This window comes from Agelaius phoeniceus, chromosome 9, assembly GCF_051311805.1.
Source record: "Agelaius phoeniceus isolate bAgePho1 chromosome 9, bAgePho1.hap1, whole genome shotgun sequence".
Lineage (NCBI taxonomy): Eukaryota > Metazoa > Chordata > Aves > Passeriformes > Icteridae > Agelaius > Agelaius phoeniceus.
The window spans coordinates 28,875,485-28,887,694 of NC_135273.1; the positions used below are offsets into that span (position 1 = coordinate 28,875,485).

The 12,210-nt window shown below is 41.2% G+C and overlaps 1 protein-coding gene across 20 annotated transcripts in view; it reads right to left on the bottom strand.

Moving 5' to 3' along the window:
• Positions 1 to 12,210, bottom strand: part of ANK3 (ankyrin 3) — a 287,099-nt gene that overhangs the window by 155,394 nt on the left and 119,495 nt on the right. The gene's annotated exons all lie outside the window — the stretch shown is intronic.

Consider the following 12,210-nt stretch of genomic DNA (forward strand, 5'->3'; position numbering starts at 1 on the left):
TTGCAAAACCACTGCCACAGTATCAAAGAAATCCCACAACTGCCTTGGTAAGTATTATCTTAACCTCTATTTTCACACTTGGTGAAAATAGAGGTTAAGATAATATCTACCAAAGCAACTTCTTGCTGTCAAGACCACTCTACACTCTTCAGATCATAAAGAACTAAAAAGAGCAGCAGAGCTTCATTATATCATCCTGTGAGCACCAGGAGAAGCAGCTTCAGTGAAGCCAACCAAAAGCCCTTGGCTTTATTAAGATTTCTTTCTGTCCCACTGATCACCCTAGAGGACACCCATGTCATTGATTTGCTCTGGACAGCACCTTTGGAAAATGGCGAGGTAATAGAGCTGCAAACTGGAGGAAGTGTTTACATAAGCATCGCGATGTCACATGATTGACTCCTGAGCAAATTGACTTGACACCATCATGCTTGAAAAATAACCAGTAAAAGCCAATTAGGAGGGCAAAAAACAAAAGGCAGAGACTCCAGGCAGGCCTGTGTTTAGTCAAACTACAAACCTCACATGAACTCTCCTGGAGATGAGGGGAAGAGCAAGGGCAAAGATCTATATATGGAAAGCACAAGGAGACACAGTATCAGATCTTCCTATGTCATCTTGAAACATTGCTGATGTTTGCAATTTCTCTGCTGATTAATCAGATGGCTTGTTGCATGCCATGCATCTTGTTCCAAGTCCTACTGAAAAATGGGATTTTGTACAAATCAAGTACAGCAGCTGCCTTGCTCCTTCTCTGAGATAAGTCACTGATGCATAGGATTCCAAAAAGTAGAGATTCCTTGGATATGAACAGCAGACCTCAGCATTTTCACTAAATATAGAACTTCTACTTGTTAACAGAACATAATTCTGGTGCACTTGTGAAATTTGTGGCTGTTGGTTGGTCTCCATAGGTGTGTGAACACATAGCTAGGCACATAAAAATCACATGCAAATCTAATTATTTCACCACAGCACAGGAAAACAATGAACAGCTCAGAAATTACTTTTTCACTTTTTTAAGAATAAAAAAAAACAACCCTAATTGAAAGTGTTAGAGGGATGTTATATAAAATATACCATCCATTTGTATATGGCATCCATGTGACAAGAAGTTGGCTCAGGCTCACTCTTTGTCTGGATCGTATTTCTAGCGATTTTCAATATTCCATGACTGCCAGAAGCAAAGAATTAATCATTAAGATTCATGGTGACAACAGCAAAGTATTTCATTGTGAAGCTGAGTTAAGCACCAGAAATGTGACTGCTGCCAAATTAGCCCTTCCAAACACTCCCTCTCTCTGTTGTCTATCTTTTAGGCTTATTCAGAACATAACCATGACATGAAGCCACCAAACTGCCAGATGGCTTCAAAATGCTCAGACATGACTTCTGCAGAGAAAAAAGAAATTTATATCATGTGATATGTTCTGAAAGCAGCAGTTTTTGGGACACTGACAAATTTACTGTATGCAAGACCTTGGCCAAAAAACCCCCAACCCACAATTAAGATATTTGACTATGCACCTTGATTCTGTTCCTTCCTCAAGGGCCTTTTAAAGGAACAATTCAAATGAAAACAGAAGGAAGCCTGGTTAAAAAAGAAATGCAGTAAAAATAGACAAGTGTATCCACTCAGCACAGGAACATGAAAGTGTCCAATGCCCTGGGAAACGAGCACAGCTGAGCACAGCCCTCATTTGTTTCATTTCTAGATGGAGTAGGGCAGTACTCAATAAAAAGAAAAACACTAAACTAACTATAACTAATCCCATGAGTCCATTCCCAAATGAAAAGGAGACAATTCAGTGGAGCAATATTATGACCAGGGCTTTTGAACAACATTTAGGCTGCAACTCCAACAAACAGACTATGGACAAATTATTACACTGTAAAAATGTGTGCAGACACAAGGTAAAACTTTCATGAGAAGACTAACATCAGAATAGCTTGCCCAGGATTTCTAATATGTACAGAGTTAAATTAAAAAACAGAATAAAAATAAGAAATTGGTCAGAAGAGAACAAAGACAACTGTGGATGAAGGTAGACATAGGGAGTTCTTGACACCACACCTACCCCTATCTCCAATGATTCTGTGACTTATTGGGCCATCAGAGCCCCTCTGCAAGCAAGCCACACTCAGGGTCAGTCACAGGGGGAGATGCCACTGAACACAAGTGCCTGGGCAGGTAAAATCCACCTGAGCCCTGCCCACAGACACTGCATGGGAGAACCTGCTGCTCTCACCTCAGCCTCAGTGCTGTTTGCCAGGACTCTGGCAGCACTGAGGGACCTCTCACCCTTTATCAGTCAGCATTTCAAAGTACTCTAAAATTTCTTCAAATTACACTTTGGGAAGACTTTCCAGGAAAAATGCAAGTTTAAAATTTTAATTTCTCATAATCATTACAAAGATGCAACCCCAAGATGTTACAATGCAGTGAAACCAAAGAAAAATAAATGAATGTAATTGTGGTTGATTTCAGCATAATTCAAAAGTTATCCCCAGTCTTAGCATTAACACAGCCCAATTGCTAGGACACAAGCTGGTCACCAATAGCCAAAAGATTACCATAGAGTAACCACTCACAGTTACATGGTGTTGTTCTCAGTTAATAAATTAGCCTGGATTTCTTCTGCAGAATGACTAAAATCTAGTTTTAACTTAATCCAGTTAAGCTCTCCAGTCAGTAGGTTCCTCCTTATCAACTTCCTTTCCTAAGACACCATTATTTTCAAAGAACCAAGGGGAAAGCTCCAGGAGTTACACATTCTGAAGTGAACTGTTGCCCTTAAACACAGTCACAGCAAAATCTCAAATTATTTCCTCTTTCTGAACCTTCACTCCAAGCTCTCCAATGGCACAGAATCAAGGCATGGACAATGTATAAAGCAATATATATAAACTGGCTGAATTTTCAGCTTCTTACAGGTTCAGTGTTCTGAACTGGTACAAAAATATCTCTCAAGAAATTCCACACTGAAATGTCTGCAAACACAAGCAACTTCCAGAACCTTTTCTTCCCAAATATTAGGTAGGGCAGTAACACTGGACTCATACTGCCTCAAATTTGTTACTGCAACAGAGCTAACACTGTGCACAGAGCTTTCCAAGAACACTGGGAGCATTCAGATGTAAAAAACCTCAAGATGTCTTAGACCAGGAAGGAGTAAACATTCTTCTGCATTGGGGTGATGTAGGAATTTCCCTAAAACAGAGGAAAATTAGTAAAATGAATAAAAAAAAATTATCTCATCAAGATCATTTCTGACATGCTGCTGGGGAATGAGGACAGCTGTGCAAACTGCATTCCAAACAGGACTTCTATTTGTCAGCACAGATGTATGAAAACATCTCTCAGTTCTCACTGGAGTGCTGGCAGCTTGGCTAAATATTAAAGCTGTCCCTGGAGCGCTGCTACTGCTTCTGTGTGTCTCACACACACGAGAGGCTGGCCACAGCTAAGACAGATGCTTTCTGATGTTGCATTAGAACTACAAAAGCACAGAAAATGGCAGCTTCAGAGACTGCATCAACCCTCATATGGCTCCCCAGGAATTAGGGATGGGAGGGCAAGAGGAAGCTGCAGAATGGGTAACTCCTGAAGTCAGGCTGAGCTTTCCAGATGCACAGGAATTTGACACTGGTGTAGTGCAATAGTGTCCAGCTACACAGCAGGTATTTCAAACTACAGTAAAGCAGTTCCAATTCAGAAATGTAGGGTTCCTTTTCCTATCTGCATAGAGAAATACAAGAGCCACAGCTATTGAAGATCTTCATAACGGGGCTCTGTAGCTCTCTTTGCATCACACTCCATCATCCCTGGCAGTCATGCTGCACTTACCCAAATGCATTTCAAACTACATGAGGTCAGAATAACACTGGGTTTTTCTCAGTGCTACATCAGCGAAAGGGGTTTATGAAGCTTTTGTCGCTTAATTTCACATCAAACATTTTGAGCAGATCCAGAAATACACCTTGGAATGACTGCATGAATAATGCAGTCAATTACAATAGCACACATGGCCATAATCTGTTTCTTCCTAACCTGCTTAGTTAGCACTGCATTTCTTTTCCTTGGGAGAACCTTTAAGCCTGTAGCTATTATTGTAGCTAGCTCTCACGTTTCCTTTCTCTCTGTGAACTGTTTTTTTTTTTAATCTGATGTTAAATAGCTTTCAAAGGACTTCTAAAATTACTGTATAGCAGTAGTATTTCTTATATCTGTATTATCTCCACGATGCTTCATGAAAAAGCAGTCCCTTGGCAGGACAAACTAGCTAGTGTTCACACTGCATAATGGAGGAGGCAGCAGCTGCTATTTTTAGGGTGCTGAACGCTATCCTCCATTGTAAATCTATTTATTTTACAGATATTTTACCGTTACAGCTATGCCTTTTTTGATTGATGAAAATCCTATTTATAAATCCTAGCTTCAATTAACAGCCCAATAAGTTGGCATTTTCCCTTAGTTACCTATTAGCCTAAAATAAAACTCTGTAGAGAAGCAGCCAGAGGAGCTGGTGCCTCACTGAACAGCATCCCTGGCTCGCTGTGCTGCGGATTCAAGAGGAGCCATCAGAGGGAGGAGGGCATCTTGCACCCTGCACAGACATGAGCTTTCTCCTTTTCCACAAAACCCTTTCACTTCTGAACAAGACATGAACAATTACAACTTCTCTAATAACACAGAGAAGGCACTTCCTAATTCTCTCCCCCTGCCCCCCAGCAGGCACTGTTATTTAACATAAATTTAGTATTCCGTATCTCATGTTGCAGCCCAGAGCTTTCTCCAAAATTATTAATGCATCCAAATAGCATGCTGGATTTGCTAACTAAAAATGTAGTTATCACTCATGAACTGCCAGGACAAACCATCAATCCTGCATCTACACCTTCTGTGAATAATCCCAGACTCCGTAAGTTTTTTGATTTTTCCCAACTTTTCTCCCCAGGCCAGTGGCTAATGAGCTCTACTCTGAGGCCATGTCAGATGAGCTGAGACTTTAATGTTCTTTTTAGAAGACATTTAAAGCACACTATAAACGTAGCACTGATCCACTCTGGCTAAAGTAATCTCTCCAATAACTCACCTACATTTTTGTAATGGTAGGAAATGTGACAGATCTTTCCAATACTCATCTTCATGTTTAGACAAGCAATACTCTGCACACACACACACGTACAGAGAATTTGTGGTTTTAAGATACTCAGAAAAACATTCCCCAGTCCAACACATTTGAACATGCAGATGGCTGCTGAAAACCACAGAGAATGGTGTGATCCTGGATGTAAAACAAAAGGAAGCCATGGACCTCATCAACTGGATTTTACTGACTTTAGCAAAGAGGAAAATGTAAGTAACATTTCCAGAGACTCCAAGCAGCATAACCACTCAGTAAAACCCATCTTTTTTTCCATTAATAATGAAAGACTGCTTAGATTTGCACATGTTCCACTCCTGCTCAAAGTTAGGACATGGCACTTCTGAATCTGAATTCAAAATTTGACCCAGCTCCCACGTGATTTATTAAGGAATCTCATTTTTAATTACCAGGCATCATAAATTGACTGTAGAAATTAAAGTGACAAACACCATGAAAAGGGTAAATGAATGCATCAGAAACTGTACTTTATTAATGTGCTTTAGTACCTGTGCTTCAAATTCAATTGGATTTATTACATACTGTCTAGCAAATATGATGCAGTTTGGAGCATGCAAGTAGTCTCTACAGTAACAATGGATCTCATTTCGGATTTAACAGCAGAAAAGAGGAGGAGAAATACTTCCATTTTGATTTGAATTGTAAGCACCATCTTGTGGAACTACAAAGCCTGCAGATTAGTAAAACTATTGGTTTATAAATTCCTCTCATGAACTGGCTGGGAATGCCACTTGGACATGACACACAGAACAAACAAGAAAAAAAACTATTTCTCTCACCTCTTCCAGACCCACAATAAAAACAAAAATAAGCTCTCCTCCAACCCAAAGCATTAAGGCAATCTTGTCCCCACCTTCATACAGAGCCCTGTGGGCAGCAGAGCTGCCATTCATTGGCAAAGAATTGTAGATCAGAATTCCTGGGGCTGTAATGAGCAACTACAGTCCCTCCATAATGCAGAGTTCAGCTCCATTTCCCTCTCTTCCCTTCCCCTGTTATAAACTGTCATTTCTGATTTACAGACCAAACCCTAGAAGAGGGTGCTCATCACAAAAGCTCAGATCCAGCACTTAGTAAAACATTACTCTGGTAAGATGATCCTGCACTGTGGGTGCACAATGCTGACCTTCACCTGGGGATAATTGGTGTCTGGGCTCTGGAGGATGCCAGTGCAGAGTGGGTGGGAGGGCTTTTATCCATTCAGAATAAACAGTAATAAGCATCTTGTAAATTAAGGAAAAATACACAGCTGCAGGACCGAATAGAATAAGGCACATGCAAATTTCTGTGATTTACTTATTTCCTTACCACTGATAATGATATTATTACTATTAATATTACTTCATCCATCAGCATTCAGCAGACAATTCTCTTGCTCCCACACAATTCCATGGAATTATTTGAAATGCAAATAGAAAAAAAAAAGCAGAAAAGCTCTTCTAAAAGGGCTAGTTCATCTATGAATATTAAACTAAAATGAACCCTCCTGAGAGCCCTGACAGACTGCTCCAGGATGGAAAACCATGTCATTACTGACATTAATCATATTTCCTAAAAATTAGTGGCAAAAGAGTGCTCTTTCAAATAAGCACCATCCACACACCTAATATCCCATCAGTATGTATGACTCGAGTAAAAATTCATTATTCTTGTCCTTATGATTAAGATTGTTAGCAGAGATACATGTGGAACATAAATAACCAGTCTCCTGTATTTGTATTATTGACTACATTAGTGCTCTGATCTAATCTTACCATATGCATATAAAACTGAAAGATTCCTTTTAAAAGCTTACAAAAGAAAAAGAGGAAGGCAGCAGCCTTGCCTCTTGTGACAATAGTGATGGTGGATGTGCTGCTCCTGGTGGTGTCCTGTTGCCATCTTATTGCAAAGGTCCCCATACCTTCTCGGTGATTTCTCATGGGCAGCTCCTCACAGCACTGACTCCTTCTTCTTCCCAGCACAGCCAACAAACTCCATCTCTTTTCTCAGCACAACCAACAAACTCCAACTCCCCCCTCACCCAGCTAACCCACTCTTTTGTAGCACTCGTCTTCTTATTGGACACAGCTGTGGCCTATTAAGGGCAGGCCTGTTCCTAATCTCTGGTGATGAGTACAGCTGCAACTCCTCAGGTGTGAGACTGCCTTCTGCACGATTTTCTTACATTCTATCCCTCCACAGTGTCCTCCTGCTTAATTCAGCCCATCATGTAAATCTGTGCTGTGTAAGAGCACTGTGATAGCTGGAAAATATCACTGGACTCTGAAAAAATGATGATAAAACAAAGAGGGGGGAGTACTAGGATGAAATATCAGCAAGATTTGGGAGTTAAGTGTGTATTTATTTGGAAAAAACTCACTGGACCGGGATACACAGAGCACATGGCTCTCACTCCATCACAGAGTGGTGTGGGTTGGAAAGGATCTCAGATCCTCAAGCCCAACGGTTAATCCAGCACTGCCAAATCCCCCACTAAACCATGCCCCTAAGTGCTACATCTGCACATCTTTAAACACCTCCAAGGATGGTGACTCCATCACTTCCCTGGGCAGCTTGTTCCAGTGCTCACACACCTGTACAACTGCATAAATTTACATTAAAAAGCCCCCCCATGTCTTTACGCTGCTATAGTTCACTTATTTATTAACACTCAGAGGTTGGATGAAGCACAATCCCCCTTTGAAGTGTACAGTCTACAAAAATCCCAGGGTGCCTTCTGCAAACTTAGAGGTAAGTGGATGTCATGACAAAATTTCAGCTCAGGGAATTAAGTTGCCCCTAGCCCAGCTCCCAGAGCAGTGGCAATTACCTACATTAGAAGCCTTTATCTGCTGACCTCAGCTCCTGGCTGCATTTCCTACATTTTCAATGCCAACATTAGAGGTTTCTTACACTACTTTTTTCCCCCTCTTACTTTTCACACACAGAAACAGATTGGATATACAAAAAATTATGAATTATTCAGTTTGCAAAGCCATTCAGGATTCTTAAAATTAAAATAAATGGGTTTTTTTTCATTAAAATTACAATATAATAGATAATAAAAAAAAAACCAGAAAGGAGAGATGCAAATAATGGCAACAGGTCAATGCCACTGAACACTCAGCCTCAGGTATGTCTGCAAAATTAATTCAAACAATCCCAGCTTGACTAACATTTTCCACTGCTTTTTCAACTTGCCAGGCACTCAGCCTGTCTTGACTACATTCACTATTCCCAGAAATTATGGCTGTGCAATTTCAGTTATAACAATTAGCCAGCAAACTAGATACTAACCCTAAATGGCTTAGATTTCTAGCAACAGGGAACAATGCACTCAATATTTTTTGAAAGACACCTTTAAAGCTATGTAATATATAGAGGCCAAGGGAGAATATGGATAACCTGTGAGGATTAAATGCAAATATAGTGTTCCTTCTTCTTTTGGGACAGTTTTATTAATGAGGTCTCAAGAACTGCAGAGTGAAATACAGCTTAGTAAGAGAGATTCAGTTTCTTCAGACATACTCTGCAGAAAGTGCAAACTGGAAATTCCAGCTTGTATTTATGTAGATATTTTATTTAGTTAGTTTAAATACAGTCAGCTGACAGCAGTTTAAAGAGCATCCCTGCCAAGCAGAATTTAGAGCCCTCCAGCACAGGTGTTCACTTCCGTTACACCCAACAACAAACTCACAGCCATAAATCACAACATGCTAATAAGCTCCCTCTTAGGCCAGCAAGGCCATAAAATACCCACTGGCAGACAGGATTTGACCTCATGGGTATGAGCTGGCACAGCTGGGGCATGGGGAAGTTGAATACTAACACACAAAAGAACAAGGTCTGGCCCAGGCAGACAGAGCCAAGCTTGCCCTGGCTGACCTCAGGTGTCCAGGCAGGGTTCATGGGCGTGGAGAGAGGTTGCCTGAACTACTCTAAAGCACTGCCCTGCCTCTTCCCATGGACTCTTGAGGGGCATGAGGGTCCTAATTCAGGTGCCATCAACCTGATCCCAGAGACAGCTGAAAGCTGGGATAACCTTCTCACTTTCAACACCAAAGATGTTCAAAACAGCCCCTTTCCTCATTTATTTCATATGCATGTCATGGACATCTGATCTGAGCTCTCTCTCCATTTATGTTTTACCACCACTGTAAGAGCAGCAAATAACAAGTGCTGAACTGAAATATCTGATAGGGATTTACACATTACATTTAACAGTAGCTTTTAACTGTTAAATGACTAATGGGTTAATTCCCACTTTGGCACAAAGCCTTCACTAAGGGAGTATGTGAGCCTTTGCAAGCTGTTTTTAACAAAAACATATGGGAAATAGTAAACTCATCCAGGTTAAGTTTAAAATAGGATATTCTGTTGGAGTAATATTTTATATAGTCCCTTTAGAAAACAAAAATCAATCATGATGGGTTTTAATGTTCCATTGTGGACAGCAGCTGAGAACATAGCATAATGATTCTCTTTCCTTTCCACTTAATCCTGCTGCCTTCCCAACCACTGAATCATTGCTCTCCCTCGTTACTAAAATGCATAACTGAGATGCTGATTAGAGTCCCAGATGCTTGATAACAGAGACAGTAATCAATACCACTGCTTTAATCTGTCTGTGGAGGACGTTTTGTCCCTTTGCTTTTGGACAGAGGCTCTGTTACCATGATCCAAGCTTTAATATCGCCTCCAGATTGGATTAGTGCAGGGCACTCTTCTTTAGCCGCTCCTTATCTTCCCTCGAAACATAACATCAGTGTGCCACAGCTGCTGCCTGTTTGCTGAGTTTGAAAGCTTTCAAAAACCAAAGATCTGAGTAGTTTTGGATCATTCTGCCTGACAGGCTTGTGCAGCCACCCCACACGCCACAGGGAGTGAGCAGAGCTGCAGCCCTCTGCAGCCAAGCTCATGGACAGGAACCACTGACACTCAACTTCCTCAACTGCTCTGGAGTTTTGGGCTTATTTTATTTATTTATTTTTAGAGCCAGCGTAGAAAAATACTTCCTTTCAGCAAATGCAGTGCTGCAGCTGGACTTCCCTTTGGGCAACTGCAATATGGATTTTGTCCTGAGTTTTGCCAATAACACCATGCAAATTCTGAGCCTTAAAGACAGGACCCATCTCTCTGAAGACAAACAAAGGACAAATGCAGGCACAAGTCCTATAATTTACTTCCCAGATGCTCATTTGAAACATGTTCTTTTGTATGTGCTCTGTAAAAAATCCATGTCTCTTTAAAAATATCTTTTGTGTACCTTTAAAAAAAAAATTACAGCACAGTGATATCACAATGTGACTACAGCTAAATATATCATCTACATTGCAGCTTTTACTGCACTATAAGGCAGCCCATTTTAAGACAATATCAATAATTTAGAAACTCAGCTATGTGGAGCTGCTTAATTGGATTATCTTTGCTTGGCAATTTTTTCAGTATGATATTAGCTTTTACAGGAATTCATTGATGGAGATCTTTCAGCAAACTCATGTAACACACAATCAATAGACATAAAACTACATGCAATTATAAAACATTTTTTCACCAAGTACTTTCCATCTTCTCACAGGTTTGGCAAGAGGAATATGCTGTTCAACATGAAGCTAATAGCATAAATCAGGTTATAACACAAAGCATCTCTGGAGACTGAGATTCAGAGAGCCTTCTCTAGAGCAGCACAGCAGCTGCCACAGCCACCACCTGCAGACACCACAGAGCTGCCAGGACCCGGTTTCCCATTTCTGTGGTAGCACCTCCTCACAATGCTTCCCTCCAGGAAAAGACAATTTTACTGGATGAAGAGGTCCCTTTCCACTGTGAGCAACTGGGCAAGAACAAAGGTAAATACCATTTCTTCCCATGCTACATTTTGTATGCTCTAAGGGATAGAAGCAACATGACTCCAGACTGAGGTCACTTCTTGGTGATTCCACAAAAGGATCAGAGATTTAAGTGGGATACAAACTGCTCAAATAAAGCTCAAAGTAGCCAAGAGGATCTTTTGCCCACAGAAAAGATGTGTGGAGGTTTAGGGAGTTTTTGCTCGCTTGCTTGTTTTTTTTGCTTTGGTTTTAGGGTTTTAATGTATTTTTTTTGTTGATTTGGTTTGGGGTTTTTTGTGACTTACAGCTATGACCGTATTTCAAGTGCCTCTGAAAAATTCGATTCAACCAGTCAGAGTGTTTTTGAGGCCAAGTTGTCTTTCTTCAAGACTTTAAACAAAAATCATACCAAAAAAACCCAAAAAAACAAAACCCAAAAAAAAAATACCCAAAACCCAACCAAAGCACAAAAAAATCCAAAACAGGCACAAAAAATTCCTAGCTTAAAACCAAGCTGCCCTTTTTTTAGGCCCAGAAAAGGACAGATATCAGGCTGAGATGGTTCCTTGTGTGCCCAAGCACTACTGCCCTATCCTGCTATTGTTCCTGACATTTTCATCTGATGGGAACTGCACCGTGCAGAAAGGATCACCACCATCACTATGAGACCACACTGTCCACCTGGTTCACTTCTTCAGATGGGAGGTGACCCATTCCAAAGTCTCTGTACATTGTGTGATTCCCTAAAGAAAATCATCAGATCCAAGGATTGCCCCACCAGGCTGACCTGATTCCCTCCAGAGCCAAGGACACACCCTGCTCATGCCAGCTGCAAGCCAAAAACATTCACCACGCTGGGCAAGCTGTGTTTTTCTGGGGGCTGACAGTCACTTCAGCAGGGACAGGGGGAATGCACACAGTCCCTCTGTTGCCTGAGTCCAGAAGGGATGATTTAGGCTGAGGACTTTAATTACAGCTGACAGTGCTGGCGTGCTGCTGATGGCAGCCATTTTACTGATGTCACGGCGTTATCCCCAGTGACACCAGCAGGAAGGAAGAGATGCCAAATGACCCACATCTGTAGGCAGGACCTACTGACCTGAGGGAGACTGCTCAAGCCCAGCATCAACTGAGGCAAGCTACTTCCAAAGAGGCCCTGTGGAGTGGGAGATTGCAGTGAACGTGCTGTCCCACCTGTGTCCTGCAGCTCCCAGCACAGGTGGGACGAT